The sequence below is a fragment of the Myotis davidii genome, unplaced genomic scaffold, assembly GCF_000327345.1.
Source record: "Myotis davidii unplaced genomic scaffold, ASM32734v1 scaffold415, whole genome shotgun sequence".
NCBI lineage: Eukaryota > Metazoa > Chordata > Mammalia > Chiroptera > Vespertilionidae > Myotis > Myotis davidii.
Genome location: NW_006287951.1, coordinates 5,301,902 through 5,311,694, shown reverse-complemented (window position 1 = coordinate 5,311,694; position 9,793 = coordinate 5,301,902). Strand labels below are relative to the sequence as shown.

Below are 9,793 nucleotides of genomic sequence, written 5' to 3'. Positions count from 1 at the left end.
GGGAGAAAGAGGGAGATGGTGTGGCCCAAGAGGAGAGGAAGGGAGCTTAGGCCAGGCCACACCTACATGCCTTCTTACCTTTGTTTTCCAGCACCAGTTCAAGGAGCTTGCCCAATCCCCCAAAACCCTCCCTCTGCAGGATGTGTTACAGAAGACCGGAGAAAAACCAAGCAACGCTTAGAGAAATGGAGTTACACTTTTTTATTATTACGCGCGGGCCCAGAGAAAAATGTCTTTCAAATTCTGAGCAACAACCTGGAGGAAGTTGTCCCTTTTTATATCTTTTTCAGTCCATTGTCTCCCAAATATGGGGTTTTCCAGTCCCCTTTGCAAGTTCTTAAAGAGCCCTATGTGCTGGGGCTTTGAGACCTCAACTAAAGGCCTGGCCTGGCACCGGCACTGATAACTTCATCAGGGGAAGGTTTATAAACAGATCTTGCAAGACCAGACAGTTAAAGGGGCAGTGGCTAGATTCAGATTGCTAGCCCCCCCGCCCAAAGTCTCATTTTCCCCATCAGATGCACCCCCAAAGCTCACAAGGAAACTGCTCTCTTCACCTAGTCTCCAGCAAGAATCATTCATTCACCTGTCCAGGCTTCTTGGAGATCCCCTTACAGGACCCTGAGTTGGACTGATCAACAGAGGGGAGCAGGGTAGTGGACAAAGGATGGGCAATCCCAACAGAGGGACAGGGCACTCAGTGACCCAGAATTCCTTTGCTGATTCCCATGTCAACACAGAGTCCTAATTCCACCGACTCTTCTCTCCTGTATTTTTCATGTTTGCTTCAGCTTTCCTCCCTGTTGTATCCTCTGCAGGCCCATAGTACTTACTGTTTAAATACTACTTCTCCCCACTCTCCAAAATATAGCGAGAGGTGTCAAATTTAACTATGAGCCCCCAAAGAGCCAATATAACTCATGCCTGTGCATTATTTCATTTATTCATTCAATAATTATGTATTGAGCTCCCGCAGCGTGGTTGTTAAGGAGGCTATTGCAGTAATCCAAGTGAGAGATGATGATATTTGGTGCAGTATGGTAGTAATGGAGATGATAAGTGATTGGATGCTGTATATATTTCGAAAGGTGGGACCGATAGGATTCCCTGATGGATTGGACATGAGATGTGAAGAAGAAGAGAAAGATGCTTCCAGGTTTGGGGCCTAAGCCTCTAGAAGGGTGGTGTTGCTATTTTCTGAGATAGGAAAGACTACAAGACAAGCACATTGAAAGAACTAAATCAAGAGCTTGATTTTCAGACATACTAAATTTGAGGTGCTTATATAGCATTCCAGTGACAATATTCAGTTAGCAGTCTGGATTCCTGGGCAAGGTCCAGTCTGGAGATAAAAATGTTCAAAACCTTAGCCTGCCTTTCTCAGCGCATAAGCAAAAAGAAACATTGGAATCAGAGGGAGCCTGCAGAATTTCAACCAGCAAATATCAGGAAGTATAAAATTAACCAAGAGATCTAGAAGTGTTGTGGTTGGCATAGCCTGAAAGAGTTAGAGGATGACTTCTCTCAAAGACTAAATGAGATAATGTATCTAAGTACACTTTAGAGCTTCTAAGCGCCTCTCCATATGGGTACCATCATTGAAAGTGTCTGCAGTAGTCCCCTGCCCCATAGAGACTGATGTGGGAATTATCTTACCCCCTTAAAATGCAAATAGACCAATGGCCTTTCGAGATCCCTTCCCTCCCGGGGCCAATATCACTATTAAAAACCAAATACCCTTCCCTCCTTCAATAAACTTCTTTTCTCCTCCCTTCCATCACATTGGCCTATCCCTTCTCCTTCTTACAAAATAAAGCTGCCATGCAAACAGACAGAGGGGAAAAGGGGAATAGGGCATGACCATACCCAGCAATAACCAACATTAAATTTCTTGTTATGTGTATTTCTTTCATTTTTAAAAATTTGTTGTTTTGTTTTAAGATGTTTGCTGCCAGTGTGATTATTGTTCTTTTGTTCATTATTTGTTTTTTCTCTCTGGATGTTTGGGTGTGGTCCAGATGGGGAAAGCTTGGGGAGGAACAGGATTTTTTATTGACTTTTTTTTTTGAGTAGTTTTAGATTTACAACAAAATCAAGTGGAAAGTAAAGAGTTCCTATTTATCTCCTGACACACCGTCTCTCTCACTATCAACATCCTTCACCAGAGTGCTACATTTGTTGCAACTGATGCATTTATATTAGCACATTGTTATCACTTAGTTTACATCAGAGTTCACTCTTGGTGTTGTACATTCTATGGGTTTGGACAAATGTGTAATGCTACATATTTACCATTAACCATTACCATTTACCATTATAGTAAGTTTCACTACCCTAAAATCCTGGGCTCTGCCTACTTATCCCTCCCTCCCCCGTAACCCCTGCCAACCATCTTCATAGTTTTGCAAATTTTGTATTACTTTTTTTAAAAAAAATTTTTTAAATTACAATTGATGTACAATATTAGATTAGTTGCAGGTGCACAACCCCACGAATAGACATTATCTATACTAATAAAAGGGTAATATGCTAATTATACTGGACACCTTCCAGACAACCTTCCGGATGTCCTTCTGGACAAAGCTATGGTGGCGGGGCCAAAGCAGAGGCAGTTAGGGGTAGTCAGGTCAGCCAGGGAGAGCAGTTAGGGGGATCAAGTTGGCAGGGGAGAGCAGTTAGGGGAATCAGGCTGGCAGGGGAGAGCAGTTAGGGGAATCAGGCAGGCAGGTGAGTGGTTAGGAGCCAGCGGTCCCAGATTTCGAGAAGGATGTCCTGGATTGGAGAGGGTGCTGGCCGGGCTGAGAGACCCCCGCCCATGCATGAATTTTGTGCACTGGGCCTCTAGTATAACATATAAAGGGATCACCCTAATAAATCTCGTCCCTATCTGAAACCATACATAGTTATTACAATATTATTGACTATATTCTCTGTGCTGTACTCTACATCCCCATAACTATTCTGTAGCTACCAATTTGTACTTCTAAATCCCTTCACCTTTTTCACCCATCTTCCTATCTCCCCTCACATCTGGCAACCGTCAAAATATCCTATATAGCCCTAACCAGTTTGGCTCAGTGGATAGAGCATCAGCCTGTGGACTCAAGGGTCCCAGGTTCGATTCTGGTCAAGGGCATGTACCTTGGTTGCAGGCACATCCCCAGTAGGGAGTGTGCAGGAGGCAGCTGATCGATGTTTCTCTCTCATCGATGTTTCTAACTCTCTATCCCTCTCCCTTCCTCTCTGTAAAAAATCAATAACATATTTTTTTTAAAAAAATATCCTATATAATAAAAGACTAATGTGCAAATTGTCCCCTCGAGAGTTCCACCAGCAGGCTGGGAGTTCGATCACTCGCTATGAGATGCACTGGCCACCAGGGGGTGGTGTGGAACATGGTGGACGACCAGCAACAGTGGTGGGTGCTGAGGGAGTGAGGGAAGGAGAGGCAGGGAGGCCGGGAGGCGGGAACCTGATCGGCCCTGATTGCCGGCCAGGCCTAGGGACCCTACCTGTGCATGATTTTTGTGCACCGGGCCTCCAGTTCTATATATGAGTCTATTTCTGTTCTGCTTGTTTGTTTATTTTGTTTAGATTCCACATATAAGTGAAATCATCTGGCATTTGTCTTTCTCTGTCTGACTTATTTTAGTCAGCACAATATCCTCTAGGTCCATCATTGTTGTTGCAGATGGCAAGATTTCATTCTCTTAAATGACTGAATCACATTTCATTGTATATATACACCATCTCTTTATCCATTCTTATAGCGATGGACAAAGGTTGCTTCTATAGCTTGGCTATCTATATATATAAAAGAGTAAGTGACCGACCGTCCATCCATCCGACCGACCGACCGGCTGATACATATGATGCGCACTGGTAATTTAAAAATAAACGTTGACTTGCACATGTGCGATATATATAAAGCTCGCCAATCACACGTGTGTTTTTCCATCTGTCATTGTCGATCGTGAATTTGGTTGACACTTCTATTATAGAGAAAGGGCAAATAGCGATCTTAAAATATTTCTTGTAATTAATTTCCTTTCAGTGTGCACAAACTCATGCACTGGGCCACTAGTTATAAATAATTCTTCAATAAACGTATGTATGTATATGTCATTTCCTGATTTAACATTTTGGGTTTCTTTGGATAAATACCCAGAAGTGTAATTGTTGGGTCCTTCTTTGTCTCCTGTTATAGCCTTTGTTTTAGGTTTATTTTGGCTCTGGCCAGGTAGCTCAGTTGATTTGAGCTTTTTCCCAATACACCAAGATTGTGGGTACAATCCCCAGTCAGGGCACAGTGAATGCATAAATAAGTGGAACAAATCAATGTTTCTCTCTCTCTCTCTCTCTCTCTCTCTCTCTCTCTTCTCTCTATCATCTCTCTCTCTCTCTCTTCTCTTTCTAAAAAAAAAAAATTAAGGCTATTTTGTCTGAGTATTGCTAACTCAGCTTCTTTTTCCCCATTTCCATTTGCATGCAATATCTTTTCCTATCCTTTTTCTTTTAGTATGTGTGTGCCATTCAATCTGAAGTGAGTCTTATGGATAGTATATGTAAGGGTCTTGTTTTCTTATCTATTCAGTTACCATATGTCTTTTAATTGGAACATTCGATCCATTTGCATTTAAAGTCTTTGTTGAGCCCTAGCCCATTTGGCTCAGTGGATGCAGCATCGACCTGTGGACTGAGGGAGCCCAGGTTCAGTTTTGGTCAAGAGCATGTACCTTGCGTGCAGACTCAAGGGCCATGTGGGAGGCAACCAATTGATGTGTCTTTCTCACATCAATGTTTCTCTCAGTCTGTCTCTCCTCCTCCCTTCCACTCTCTAAAAATCAATGGAAAAAATATCCTCAGGTGAGGATTAACATAATAAAATAAATAAGTAAAGTAAGTGTTGATAGATATGTATTTATTACCATTTTATTATTCATATTTTATCTTTTTTCTTAAAGAAGCCTCTTTAACATTTCTTAGTGGTGATGAACGCCTTTAGTGGTTTTTTTGTCTGGGAAGTTTTTTTCTTCTTTTTTTTAATTGATCTTGAAGATAAAAAGGGAGAGAGAGAGAGAGAGAAGCATTGATGTGAGAGAAACATCAATTAGCTGCCTCCCACATGTGCCCTGACCAGCAATTGAAATCAAAGTTTCTGTTGAGAAATCAGCTGACAGTCTTATGGGAGCTCACTTGTCGGTAACTAACTGCTTTTCTCTTGCTACTTTTAAGATTCTCTCTTTGTCTTTAACCTTTTATATTTTAACTAGAGGCCCGGTGCACAGATTTGTGCACCAGTGGGATCTCTCGGCCTGGCCTGCAGGGATCAGGCCGAAACCAGCTCTACGACATCCCCAAAGGGGTCCCGGATTGCGAGAGGGTGCAAGCCAGGCTGAGGGACCCCACTGCTGTACAATTAGTGCTGGGGCAGGGGGGCCACGGGAGGGCTCCAGGGCATGCCCAGCCCATCTGGCCCAGTCCTGATTGGCCAGACCCCAGCAGCAAGCTAACCTACCAGTCAGAGCATCTTCCCCCTGGTGGTCAGTGCATGTCATAGTGACCAGTCAAACGGTTGAATGCTTATTAGGCTTTCTTTATATAAGATTATGATGTGTCTTGGTGTGGGCCTCTTTGGGATATTTTGTTTGGGACTCTGTACTTCCTGGACATGTATGCCTATTTTCTTCACCAGGTTAGGGAAGTTTACTGTCATTATTTTTTAAAATATGTTTTTATTGATTTTAGAAAAAGAAGAGGGAGAGGGAGAAAGAGAAACGTCAATGACAGAGAAACATTGATTGGCTAACTCCTGCATGCCTCTACTGGGGACTGAGCCCATAACCTAGGCATGTGCTCCAACCAGGAATTGAATTGGTGATGGTGATGCTCAATGCATGGGATGACACCCAACCAACTGAAACCACACTGGCCAGGGCTACTGTCATTATTTTTTCAAATAGGTTTTCACTGTTTTCCTCTCTCTCTGCTCCTTCTGGTACTCCCATGATGCAAATGTTGGCATGCTTGAAATTGTTCTAGAGGCATCTTAAACTATCCTTGATTTTTGGATTCTTTTTTCTTTTTGCTGTTTTGATTGGGTGTTTTTGCCTCCTTATATTCCAATTTGGTGATTTGATCATCTGCTTTATGTACTCTACTCTTTATTCCCTGTAATGTATTCTTCATTTTAGTTAGTGTATTCATGTCATTGCTGACTGGTTCTTTTTTATGTTTTCTATCTCCATTTTTACATTTCCTACCTCTTTGTTGAAGTTCTCATTAAATTCCTCTACTCTTCCCCTGAGTTCACTGAGCATCCTTATAACTATTGTTTTAAATTCTGCATCTGGTGGATTGCTTTTCTAGTTTAGTTCCTTTTCTGGAGTTTTGTTTAGTTCTTTTTCTGGAGTTTAGTTCTGTTCTTTCATTTGGGACTTTTTTTTTGTCTCCTCATTTTGGCAGCTTCCCTGTGTTTGTTTCTGTGTATTAGATCTCCAGGTCTTGATAGAGTGGCCTTATGTAGTTGGTGTCCTGTAGGGCCCAGTGGTGCAGCCTCCCCTCCCCAGTCATCTGAGCTGGGTGTTTCAGATACACCCCTCCTGTGGGCTACATGCATCCTCCTGTTGTAGTTGAGCCTTGACTGCTGTTGGTACATCAATGGGAGGGATTTACCCCCCAGCCAATCACCTTTAAGGACTGGCCACAACCACGTTGGAGGATCGCTGGGAAGGGGCTGACCCCATGGAGCAGAACTTACATGGAACAGTGGGGCTTATGTACCCACCAAGTTTACCCCTTGAGTGTGTTGCTCATGAAAGTGGTTGGGTCTGTGGGGCCTCCTGTGAGGTGTAGGCCAAGGTCAACTGCCACCTTTGCTCTAAAAGGGAGCCACCCGGCCTGAGCTACAAAGTGATCTGCAGATGACTGCTACTCGTGCTGGGCTTGGAAGTGCCTGGGAGAGGCGAAGCTGTGAACCAAGGCCTGCTGCCACTAGTGCTGGGCCTGGGGCCACTTGGCAAGAGGTACAGGATACACCGAGGCCAGACGCTGCTTGTTTAAGAGATTTTAGGAAAGTTGGCAGCATGAGCCAAGACAGGCTGTTTGTATGGAAAAGCCACTGGAAACAACAGGTGGGCCCACAAGTTGGGTGGGCAGAGTCTCAGGGAATCATCATGGCACAGTCATCACTGGTCATGACCTTCATTTACAGGAAACCAGCTTCATAATGTTAGGTTGATGGAGACTGAGATATGGTAGCCTGCCTGCAGGCTCTGTCAGGGGAGGGCTCAGCAAAGGAATAATGGCCGCTGCCAGCACCTCTGTGTGGAAGAAAGTTGCCTCTCAGGCTCTTACCCTGATGCCAAACAATTTAGTCCTTCCCCATATGTTGCTGACACCTTTGCTGCCCCAGCACTGGTGTTCAGAGCAAGTGAGTTTGAGTAAGTCTGTGGGTGAGCCCTTTAAGAGGAACACCTAGGACTCCAACAGCCTCCATCTCACTCAGCCACAATCCCTGCTGGTCTTCACAGCCAGAAGTTGTAGGGACTTTTCTTCCCAGCACTGGAACCTGGGCTTGGGAGGCTTGGTGTGGGGATAGGAAGCTTGGCTCTGCAGGGGGACCTCCATAGCTGAGATATCCCTCCCAATTTTTAACTGCCACATGTGGGTGTGGGACCAGCCTGTTCCGCATCTCTACCCCTGCCAGTCTCTCCTATAGTTTAATTGTAATTTTGATGTGGTTGTGAGAGGTTCCAAGTACTGTGTTTGCCTATACTGCCATCTTAACCAGAAGCCCCATAGTTTTGAAGAATTTATTTACATTTTTCCAGAATGTCATATACTTGGAATCATAATGTATAGCCTTTTTAGATTGGCTTCTCTCACTTAGTAGTATGCATTTAAGTGTTCTTCATATCTCTTCATGACTTGATATCTCATTTCTTTTTAGAGCTGAATATTCCATGTATAGTGTACAATGTATACATTGTATTGAGGTACCACTGGTATATACCCACTCACCTACTACCTTCAGTAGTTGGTTATTCATCTGGGTTGCTCTCTGGATGCTTTTACTATAGTCTCCCTGTCTTTCAGTTTTCCTATAAAGAATGTAGGCATGGCTTTCCACCTGATCTCCCTCCCCCTGAGCGTGCTCTGGCTGTATCACCAGTGCCGCATCCTCTCCTTCCAGCCACCGTCATGGTCATCTGATGGTGATGAGGTGTTCTCAGAAGTCTTCAAGATCTGGGAGATTGCTGATGGGCTGTGCCTCAAGGTGAAGGAGATGGTCAGGAGGATAGCAAATAGCATTGATGACTCACTTATTGCTGGAAATGCCTCCACTGAAGGTCTGGAGGGCAAAGGGACCGTAAGCACAGTCATCACTGGTGTGGATACTGTCATGACCTTCATTTACAGGAAACCAGCGTCACAAAAGAAGCCTATGAGAAATACATCAAGGATTGCATGGAATCAATCAAAGGGAAACTTGGAGTATAGAGACCAGAAAGCGTAAAATTTTATGACAGGGTGCAGGACAAATCAAGCATCTTCTTGGTAATTTCAAAAACTACCAGTTCTTTTGTTTTATTAGATTGATGAGAGAGAGAGAGAGAGAGAGAGAGAAGCACCAATGTGAAAAACATCAAACCGTTGTTTCCTGCACGCAACCCGACTGGTTCCTGCATGCACCCCAACCGGGGATCAAACCTGCAACCTGACCAGGAATCAAACCTGTCACCTTTTGGATGCTCCAACTAAACTGAGCTTCACTGGCCAGGGTCTATCAGTTCTTTATTGGTGAAAACATAAATCCAAATGGCATGATTGCTCTGTGGGGCTACTGTGAGGATAGTATGACCCCAGATATGATTTTCTTTATATATATATATATATATATACTAGAGGCCCAATGCACAAAATTCATGCAAGGGGCTCGGCCCTCGCAGCCCCAGTTTGGTCCGGAAGGTCATTCGGCTGCCCAGTCTAATTTGCAAAATTTTATACCCATTAAACAACAACTCCTCATTCCATCACCTCCTCTGCAAACACCATTCACCTTTCTGTTTTTATGAATTTAACTAATTCAGATGCCTATATAAGTGAGATCATACAGTGTTTGTCTTTATGTGACTAGCGATGTCCTCAGAGTTCACCCATGCTGAAGCATGTATCAGGATAGCTTCCTTGTTAAGGCTGAAGAATATGCCATCCTATGTGTAGATCACATTTGTTTATCCATTAATCCATAAATGGACACTGGGTTGCTTCCATGATGCTACTATAAACATGGGAGTGAAAATACCTCTTGCAGATGCTGCTTTCAATTCTTTGGGGTAGGTACTCAGAAGTGGGGTTACTGGATCATATGATATTTCTATTTTTAATTTTTTTTAAATATATTTTATTGATTTTTTACAGAGAGGAAGGGAGAGAGAGAGTTAGAAACATCGATGAGAGAGAAACATCGATCAGCTGCCTCCTGCACATCTCCCACTGGGGATGTGCCCGCAACCCAGGTACATGCCCTTGACCGGAATCAAACCCGGGATCCCTCAGTCCGAAAGCCGACGCTCCATCCACTGAGCCAAACTGGTTTCGGCTCTATTTTTAATTTTTTTGAGGAACTGTTTCCCACAGTGGCTGTAACATTTTATATTCTAATTAAGAATGTGCGAAACTTCCAATTTCTCCATATCTTCATTAACACTTGTTTTTTTCTGTACTTAGGGTTGCATGAGGTTTGTTAGGACAGAATAAAGCACAATGGTCTGGGATCAACAAACATAGA

General features: G+C 43.5%; 1 pseudogene; it reads left to right on the top strand.

Moving 5' to 3' along the window:
• The first annotated feature begins 8,287 nt into the window (after positions 1-8,287).
• On the top strand, positions 8,288-8,876 carry LOC102758357 (annotated as a pseudogene).
• The last annotated feature ends 917 nt before the right edge of the window (positions 8,877-9,793 follow it).